The sequence below is a fragment of the Papaver somniferum genome, chromosome 10 (genome assembly GCF_003573695.1).
Source record: "Papaver somniferum cultivar HN1 chromosome 10, ASM357369v1, whole genome shotgun sequence".
Taxonomy (NCBI): Eukaryota; Viridiplantae; Streptophyta; class Magnoliopsida; order Ranunculales; family Papaveraceae; genus Papaver; species Papaver somniferum.
Window position 1 is genome coordinate 14,768,637 of NC_039367.1, and position 8,314 is coordinate 14,776,950.

General features: G+C 34.8%; 1 long non-coding RNA gene across 1 annotated transcript; it reads right to left on the minus strand.

Moving 5' to 3' along the window:
* Nucleotides 1–1,487: 1,487 nt before the first annotated feature.
* On the minus strand, nucleotides 1,488–4,527 carry LOC113314998. Its single transcript, XR_003342667.1, has 3 exons — nucleotides 4,207–4,527; nucleotides 2,500–2,584; nucleotides 1,488–1,730 (listed from the first exon to the last, which is right to left on the minus strand). It is a non-coding gene; the product is annotated as an uncharacterized LOC113314998 (long non-coding RNA).
* Between the last annotated feature and the right edge of the window lie 3,787 nt (nucleotides 4,528–8,314).

Consider the following 8,314-nt stretch of genomic DNA (forward strand, 5'->3'; position numbering starts at 1 on the left):
CAGAAAAGTATAGGTATGAATGCATGGTTCTCTTTTATCTATGAGCATAACTAGTAATACAAGGGAAGGAGCTAACAAAAATTTGTGCTACCCAACAGATTCAGGTTAATTCTTGAAGTCATAACTATCAACATAAACATTATTATTTCGAATATAACTGGGCATATGCTAGATTTACACTACTTAAACACCAAAATTTGATCTAAAATCAGAGAAAGATGGAATAACTTACACATGACCGAAGTTTTTGTGCTCTTTTGGGGTCATAGACCAACAAGGATTTGATTGTACATGGCCTTGATGTCTGCATCCCAATCAATACAATAGCACACATAAGAAGCTGAATATTCACATCTCACAGGACTTCAAAACAGTTTGCAAAGATAAAAAATAATTCAAACAATTTTTAACCAAAATTTTAAAACTTCTAAACATGAATCACTCTTTATCAACATAGAGATGTTAAGTATATAAAAGAAAGAATCAAAGAAAATCGATCAAGGTACAATCAGCTCAATCAATTCAAAAACCCTAACCAGTGTAAATATGAAGGAAATTTAGTCCCTAATCAACACAAACAAACAACAGTCACAAATTTTTATCACCAATTATCATATTTAACATAAAATTAAAGTTAACCAATTATCAAAAACCCAAACCAGTGATGAATATGAAGCCTAATCATGTTTCCCATAAACTTAAAACAACATCTCAAGTTCTCAACAATCATAATCTTCTTAGAAAATCGAAACCCTAATCTGTAATCAAACCCAATCATCAAAATCAAAAATCGAAACCCTAATTTATTTGTTCCTCTATATAGACTTGAACTGAATTCAGCAATCCCAACAATCAATTTTAGAAAAAAAAAAAATCAAAACCTAATTTGAGATTATCAATCATTACTTGCTTCTCTGAGTATCTCTGACCATCTATCGATCTCTATTCTCTAGTCTCCGACACTCTCTCTCGATCTATCTTAATCTTTCGATCTTTCTCTTCAATCAGTACCCTGTCTCTCTCGATCTATGTTGAGACTTGAGTTGAGAAGAAAAAAATGTGAAGCGAATAAGAACAAAGAGTAACGAGTCTCTGGTTATTCTCGACGGATAATTCACAGGGGTTCGAAATTACGAGTACACCTCTAGGCTATCGTATGTCGGATATTAACCTAACGGAATGACCCTCAGCCGATTCCGATAGGGTTAAGAGGGAATATCCGATAATATATCCATTTCCGATATCCGATATATTTGATTAAATCCTATAGGAAGTCGAATTTTCGGAAACGGATGTCGGATTTCGGAAGTCTGTTGCCAGCCCTAGTCAAATCATAATCACTTGAATTGATCCGATAGTCAATTGGTCTTGTACCATAACTATTGTCAAGTGAATATCTTGAAGTTGTATTGTCTCGACTTTGTCCATAGATGATTACTGTGATGCCCCAAATCCTAAACCTGCTTAGCTAATAGGATTACAACTAATTGAAGCATAAATTCTAGATTAATGATCTTAAGAATCTAGACTACATAAGCTAAGCCCAAAAGAAAACCCATACACTCTGATACAGTAGAAATGAATATCTCTCATGTGATATGTATATAACCATGTGTTGTTTACAGAGAAGTATACGTATATAATTTGTAAATAAACATCTTCAATTCGCTGAAACTTTACGCTACAGAAACGAATATCTTCACGTGCACCTTTTCTTCTGAATACTGAAACTGTAGTGGGAAAAAATGAGCACATCATCCCAAAAAGGGGGATCAATGAAAACATGCAACTCTCAAGTAATCACCAACATGCTTCACAGTTCTAAAAGAATATAAATCAAAAGAAACAATAAGAAACTAATCACTCGGCTATTTATGCATTCATGAAGCAAGTGTCACTCTAACCCCGCCAAACTCATTGGAGAAGAAGACGCGAGAGCAACCCTAATCAATAATAATAACATCGTCTATACAAAGTGCCCATACAAACCATGATTCTGAATATCACTATCAAGATCAGAAAGTTAGACAAGCAAGTATAATATGCACTCGAGTGATTTCCCCAAAATAAAGTAATATATATAATAACGAAACAGGGAAGAAGTCGCCCTACTAGGTAACATTAAAACGCGGAAGAAGCCGCCCTACTATTAATATTAATTATATACTATCGAAGCGGGGAAGAAGCCGCCCTACTAAGTAATATCGACGGAGAAGAAGCCGACATACTAAGTAATATTAAAACGGGGAAGAAGCCGACATACTAAGTAATATTAAAACGGGGAAGAAGCCGCCATACTTAACTTAGCAAAGAGCCGTGGGGAATCACAGACACTCCTTGCGGGGAAATCATACAACGCATATTACACGCACATCAAGTCACATACAACATTTCAACAGATGATAAATGCACAAAAATATGTCTTAAAGTAGCAAAGATTCATCATGCTCGCAAATAGAAAGTAACTTAATGATTACAAGAAGGTTACAGAGTTCCCACCTCTTTTGATGACAAGCCTCGCATACCTCGAGATGTACAATCCACTGGTTCGTCTTTTAAATCGATCGTTGTTAATAAGGAGTAACTGTTAATCACAGAAGCACTCTAATGTTAGCCAAAAGGCTCATAACATATTCTCATACAAATCTCTTGTTATAAGTTAAGTGAATTATTTAATGGTTCTAAGCCCAATTATCTACACCTTTTTATTATCTATCTTTAACACATGTAAAGTTTACTAATTCAATTAGGTTGGTTCTGTACTCTATTTGATAAGTCTTATGAGTATCTATAATTATGTAGCAGGAACCAAGGGCTAGTTCGGACCATAAAGGATCCAAAGTATTAAACTGGAAAAGCTAGGCCTAAGCCCAAGTCTACTAACCCGACCCATTAATCTAAGGCCTGGTCCAACTGGGTTAACTGACAGTCAATAACGATCAAAGGGGTCAATTAACAGTCCGCATCTAAGGTTAGGTCAACGGTCACAGTGGTCAAAGTCTAAGTCGGTCAACTGAGTCAACTCAGGTCAAGCTAGGGAACTCGATGAGTCAAAACGATCCAACTCAGTCATATGGACAAGGTCAGTTAAGAACAGAATCAGTCAGAAAATCTGACTAGGATTACTAATAAGCCAAAAGCCTAAGCCAAAAGCCTAATGCATAAACATGGTGCAACACAAAACAGGTCAAGACCAAAAGATGCATTTCTAATTCTCATTTACAACTCTACGGCTTAACCAAATTACAACCCCCATTTCAAATTTTTGATTCTCAAACAATTCTAGTTCTGTCACTATCGAAATTCATCGCATTTGACATAATCTTCATAAACCAGATGTTACTTCAACTCTAAACATACATATACAACAACAAATCAACCTTCAGATTCTCTAAACTCCAATTCAGGTAACATTACATCTTCAACCTGAGTTTCTACCAGTTCAATTACACCCAGCTTCTCTCATTCCTGTCATTGCAGTTTAATTCAATAGTAAACATCACCTGACTTTATTTGAGGATCTCATTCAACACTAATTCATTACAATAACAACTTGGTTCTCTGCTTTGTAACTTTACATCATTATCAATATCAGTTCTTCATGTTCTCCACTACCAATACAATTTAACTTCTACCAACAACTGAACAGCATCAAGCTTCAGCTAAACCATAACATCTTCTACATACCAGCACTCCTAACTCAGCTGAATCAAAACATATCTCCTTCACAGTCTCAAGCCAAGACCACAAATCAATCTTCATTATCTTCTTAATCTCATCACTGACTTTACTGTCACCAACATCCTCTTCTGACCTCATCCCCCAAAAACATCCAACACAATTCAATTTCATCAACATAGTAAATCCACCACCACCTCCAAGTCATGTACTCAATAACCAAACATCATCTGCAATCCCAGATTCACACATTTCTATCAAATTTAATTAAATTCTCAATTTCTACCATCTCAAACTCAAACCCTAAATTAATAATTCTACTACCATCATATTCATCTCAATCATCACTTGAACCGAACCCAAATTCAATCCCCTGAGAAACCCTAACTCTAATTCAACTAACTGAGAAACTGAAACTAAACTCTATAGAATCATCTATACTTCAATCAAACACAAACCCATCTATAATCTATCGAATCATAACACTTTCATAAAGCAATTACGATAAATAATAAAACCCTAAATTACCTGATTTTCGATTCACCATCAGAACAACTTCTCCTTGTCAATTCGATAACAACCCTTCAATTCTTCATCCATTAACGACCCAGTTTCATTCCAAACCTTAATTTTGATCTTCTCAAACTTATCCCGAAACTGTAACAATCTTTAATTGTTCTTCTTTACAAATTAGAACTACACCATCCTCATCATCGTTAAAACAACTTCGACATCCAGTTTACTTCGATAATTTCTCACATAACTCACCAAGAATCAACAGAGATCAAACAGAGAAAGAACAGGAAGAAGAAGAACAGGGAAGAAAGAAGAAGAAAGAGAAGTGAGTTTCTCTTCGACAAGCGTAGAAGATAAGGCAGATGACATTTACTAAGGAACACAAGAAAACAGAGAAGGGAAGCCCCAGTCAGTTTAGATACACAATGACCATTTTGCCCCTCGTACAACTCTGATGTTGTCTTCTTCGACTGGTATCCGATTGACACTTTCGAGTAATCTATTTCGCAAAACTTTTCGAGACCTATTAAACGATACTAATTTCGTATCTAGATGGTAGTTAGATTAATCCCTATAGATTAATGCTCATATTTAATTAGTCGAGTAGTTAGCGGCTAAATCGTCTCTTGATCATCGCTAGACCAGTTAAATAGCGTTGACGAGTTTGAGGGTCCTTACATTCTCCCCACCTTATTTCATTTTCTTCCTCGAAAATCAAACCGTTCTTCTCGTCCTCAGAAACTCCTTACCTTATAGAATAACAATATCTCTCGTCTAAATGCAAGTACTGCTTGTACTTACAAACACGCGAAAATTAACTCATTTAATCTAATAACAAGATATAAAATTTATATCTCTAGGTTCAATAGACTATATTCTATTTCAATAGATTATATGTTCTAAGTTTATTAGAAGATACTCTATAATAAATTTTCTATATGAATATGTAGTCTATCACTGAAAATTATCAACCTCAGCTATACTAACTTAATCACTACCAGACAAATAAGTTTAGGTACTCAATAAGTATCTATATGAATTTTTCAAAAATCCATCAAATATACTAAAATCTCTATCTTTCTAGTATTGAATTGTCTATTGTTCATATATATATATATATATATATATATATATATATATATATATATATATATATATATATATATATATATATGACTAATTATTCCCCAATCTCTATCAGCTTCTAAACAATAATGTAATTGGTTCACCCTACAATTTTTACTTCATTAAATATACACACAACTATACAAACAAATCAATCACCCAAATAAATATTTTAGTTATTAATAACTTTTAGTGATTAAGATTTATCTCACAAACCAATCCAGTTCTATGCTAATCTAATACTCTAACTAGCACTAACGATTATCTATTTTTTCCCATGTAAGATCTAATAGTGAGCTCTGATACCAACTTGTGATGCCCCAAATCCTAAACCTGCTTAGCTAATAGGATTACAACTAATTAAAGCATAAATTCTAGATTAATGATCTTAAGAATCTAGACTACATAAGCTAAGCCCAAAAGCAAACCCATACACTCTGATACAGTAGAAATGAATATCTCTCATGTGATATGTATATAACCATGTGTTGTTTACAGAGAAGTATACGTATATAATTTATAAATAAACATCTTCAATTCGATGAAACTTTACGCTACGAAAATAAATATCTTCACGTGCGCCTTTTCTTCTGAATACTGAAACTGAAGTGGGAACAAATGAGCACATCATCCCAAAAAGGGGGCTCAATGAAAACATGCAACTCTCAAGTAATCACCAACATGCTTCACAGTTCTAAAATAATATAAATCGAAATAAACATGAAGAAACTAATCACTCGGCTATTTATGCATTCATGAAGCAAGTGTCACTCTAACCCCGCCAAACTCATTGGAGAAGACGATGCGAGAGAAACCCTAATCAATAATAATAACATCGTCCACATAGAGTGCCCATAAAAACCATGATTCTGAACATCACTATCAAGATCAGAAAGCTAGACGAACAAGTATAATATGCACTCGAGTGATTTCCCCAAAATAAAGTAATATATATAATAACGAAACGGGGAAGAAGCCGCCCTACTAGGTAATATTAAAACGGGGAAGAAGCCGCCTACTATTAATATTAATTATATACTATCGAAACGGGGAAGAAGCCTCCTACTAAGTAATATCAAAACGGGGCACTTTTTCTTATTTTAATATTATTTTCTCTCTCCTATTTTGTGTAGGGTTCCTCATTTGTCCATATTTTCGAATGCTCGTTCGTGCATTTGGGTGCTCGTTCGTGCATCATTGTTGAGTACACTTGCACCATTTTATTGGGGCTCACTCGGTGATAGTCCAGATGCCCGATTATTGAGTAATTATTACTAATTCATGAAATTCAGTGGAGAATTATTCATGAAACAGAGTAATAATCACGAATTGTGCATCTATTACTAATCCATGAATCCAGCCGGGGAATTCAAGGAACGGAGTAATGAGATAAATTGGTTGTCGATTACTAATCCATGGAATCAATCGGGGATCAGCCATGGAACGGAGTAATGAGATATAATAGATTATTTTCTAGGAATTCAGTGGCGAATGTCACGGTATAATTAATCTATTGTAGAATCGAGATATGAGATAGTTCAAGCATCATACTCGTTCTGAAAGGTGCATAATCAGGGAACAACGTGCAACGTTGTTAACGTCCTGAATGCGTTTTGCCCTCTCAACAAACAATTATGTAGGAGGACCGCCCAATCGTTCTTTTATGTAGAGGTGGGTCTCTCTATGTAGTCAGGGAACAACGAGTATCACCGACGTCCTGAAGGCGTTAATCCCTCTCAACAAACAATTATGTAGGAGGACCGCCCAATCATGTTATTCTACATAGAGGGCATGATAACATGCGTAGCATTAAACGCTCAGCTAGTGGGAGGCCTTTCGAGAAACATATTCATTACGACTCTGAGAGGAACTCGATCAGAGATCGTGAAACGATTCACGGATCGTAAAATATGAATTGTCACATGCGTTCCTGAAGTCGGGTCAGAAACATGCAGTATCATGATTTTACGATTTTGACCTTTGTCAAAAATCCACCATCAACATTAAGTCCACTGCTTAGTGAGGGAGAGTCATGTTCCGCAGTAAGCATTAGATGGTGATTTTTCAGTTGACGAGATAAGCAGTTTAACTCGGTCGTACAAATGTATTTTCAGAATCCTCGATTTGCTCCAACAGTGTCATGTACGAGCAAATGCTTAGGTAAGGACCTTGATAGTACGATAGAGCGTCATCCCGTGAGCACGGAGAGATGAGGCACTGCTGATTTGGACGATCGGGCATCCTATTTTGGTCGGTTTAGCGTTTACGATCCCGAGTCCAAAAAAGAAATCCTTGTTTTAGGAACAAACGTTTGTTCGTTCGTTAGTTTAAGAAACAAACAAAATAGACCTGAGTCTAATGATAAAAAAATTTCCTATGAGTTCTCATGAAAACCAATTTTTTTTAAATATGTGAAACTTCACAAAAATGGAATAAACTCTCGTTTCAAAGGTGATGCTTGCACGAGAGAAAAGTATTTTTTTTCTGAATAGACGTGCGTTTGTGATTAATAAATTTTTTTGTCTATGAGCTTTCATGAAAAAATTTATTTTCGATATGTGAGCTTTCATAAATTTTTGAAAATACACTTCTCGTTTCAAAGACGGATGCTCGAGAGAGGGAGAAAAAATATATACATATATTTTCAAAGTTACGTGAGTTTCATGTTAATATAAATATTTTTTGTAAAATTAATGTTTTAATTTTGAACAACAGTTGAAAGTAGACAATTATTCACGGTGAAATAATGTTTGTATGTGAGTTTTCACAATTGTAGAATGGATGTCTGTCCAATTTTTGAAAAACCAGTGAATGTTCATACAGTGAAAATTTATGTGAAATCAAATTTTGATTTTCAATAATTGCTATAATTAAACATTTTTTGATAAAATATTGTTTGTATGGATTTTGTGATCTAATAGTGTGTGCACAAAGCCAATGAGTGTCACTCGGTGGGAGTATCTTACACGGTGAAAATTATGTGAATTGTTCACAT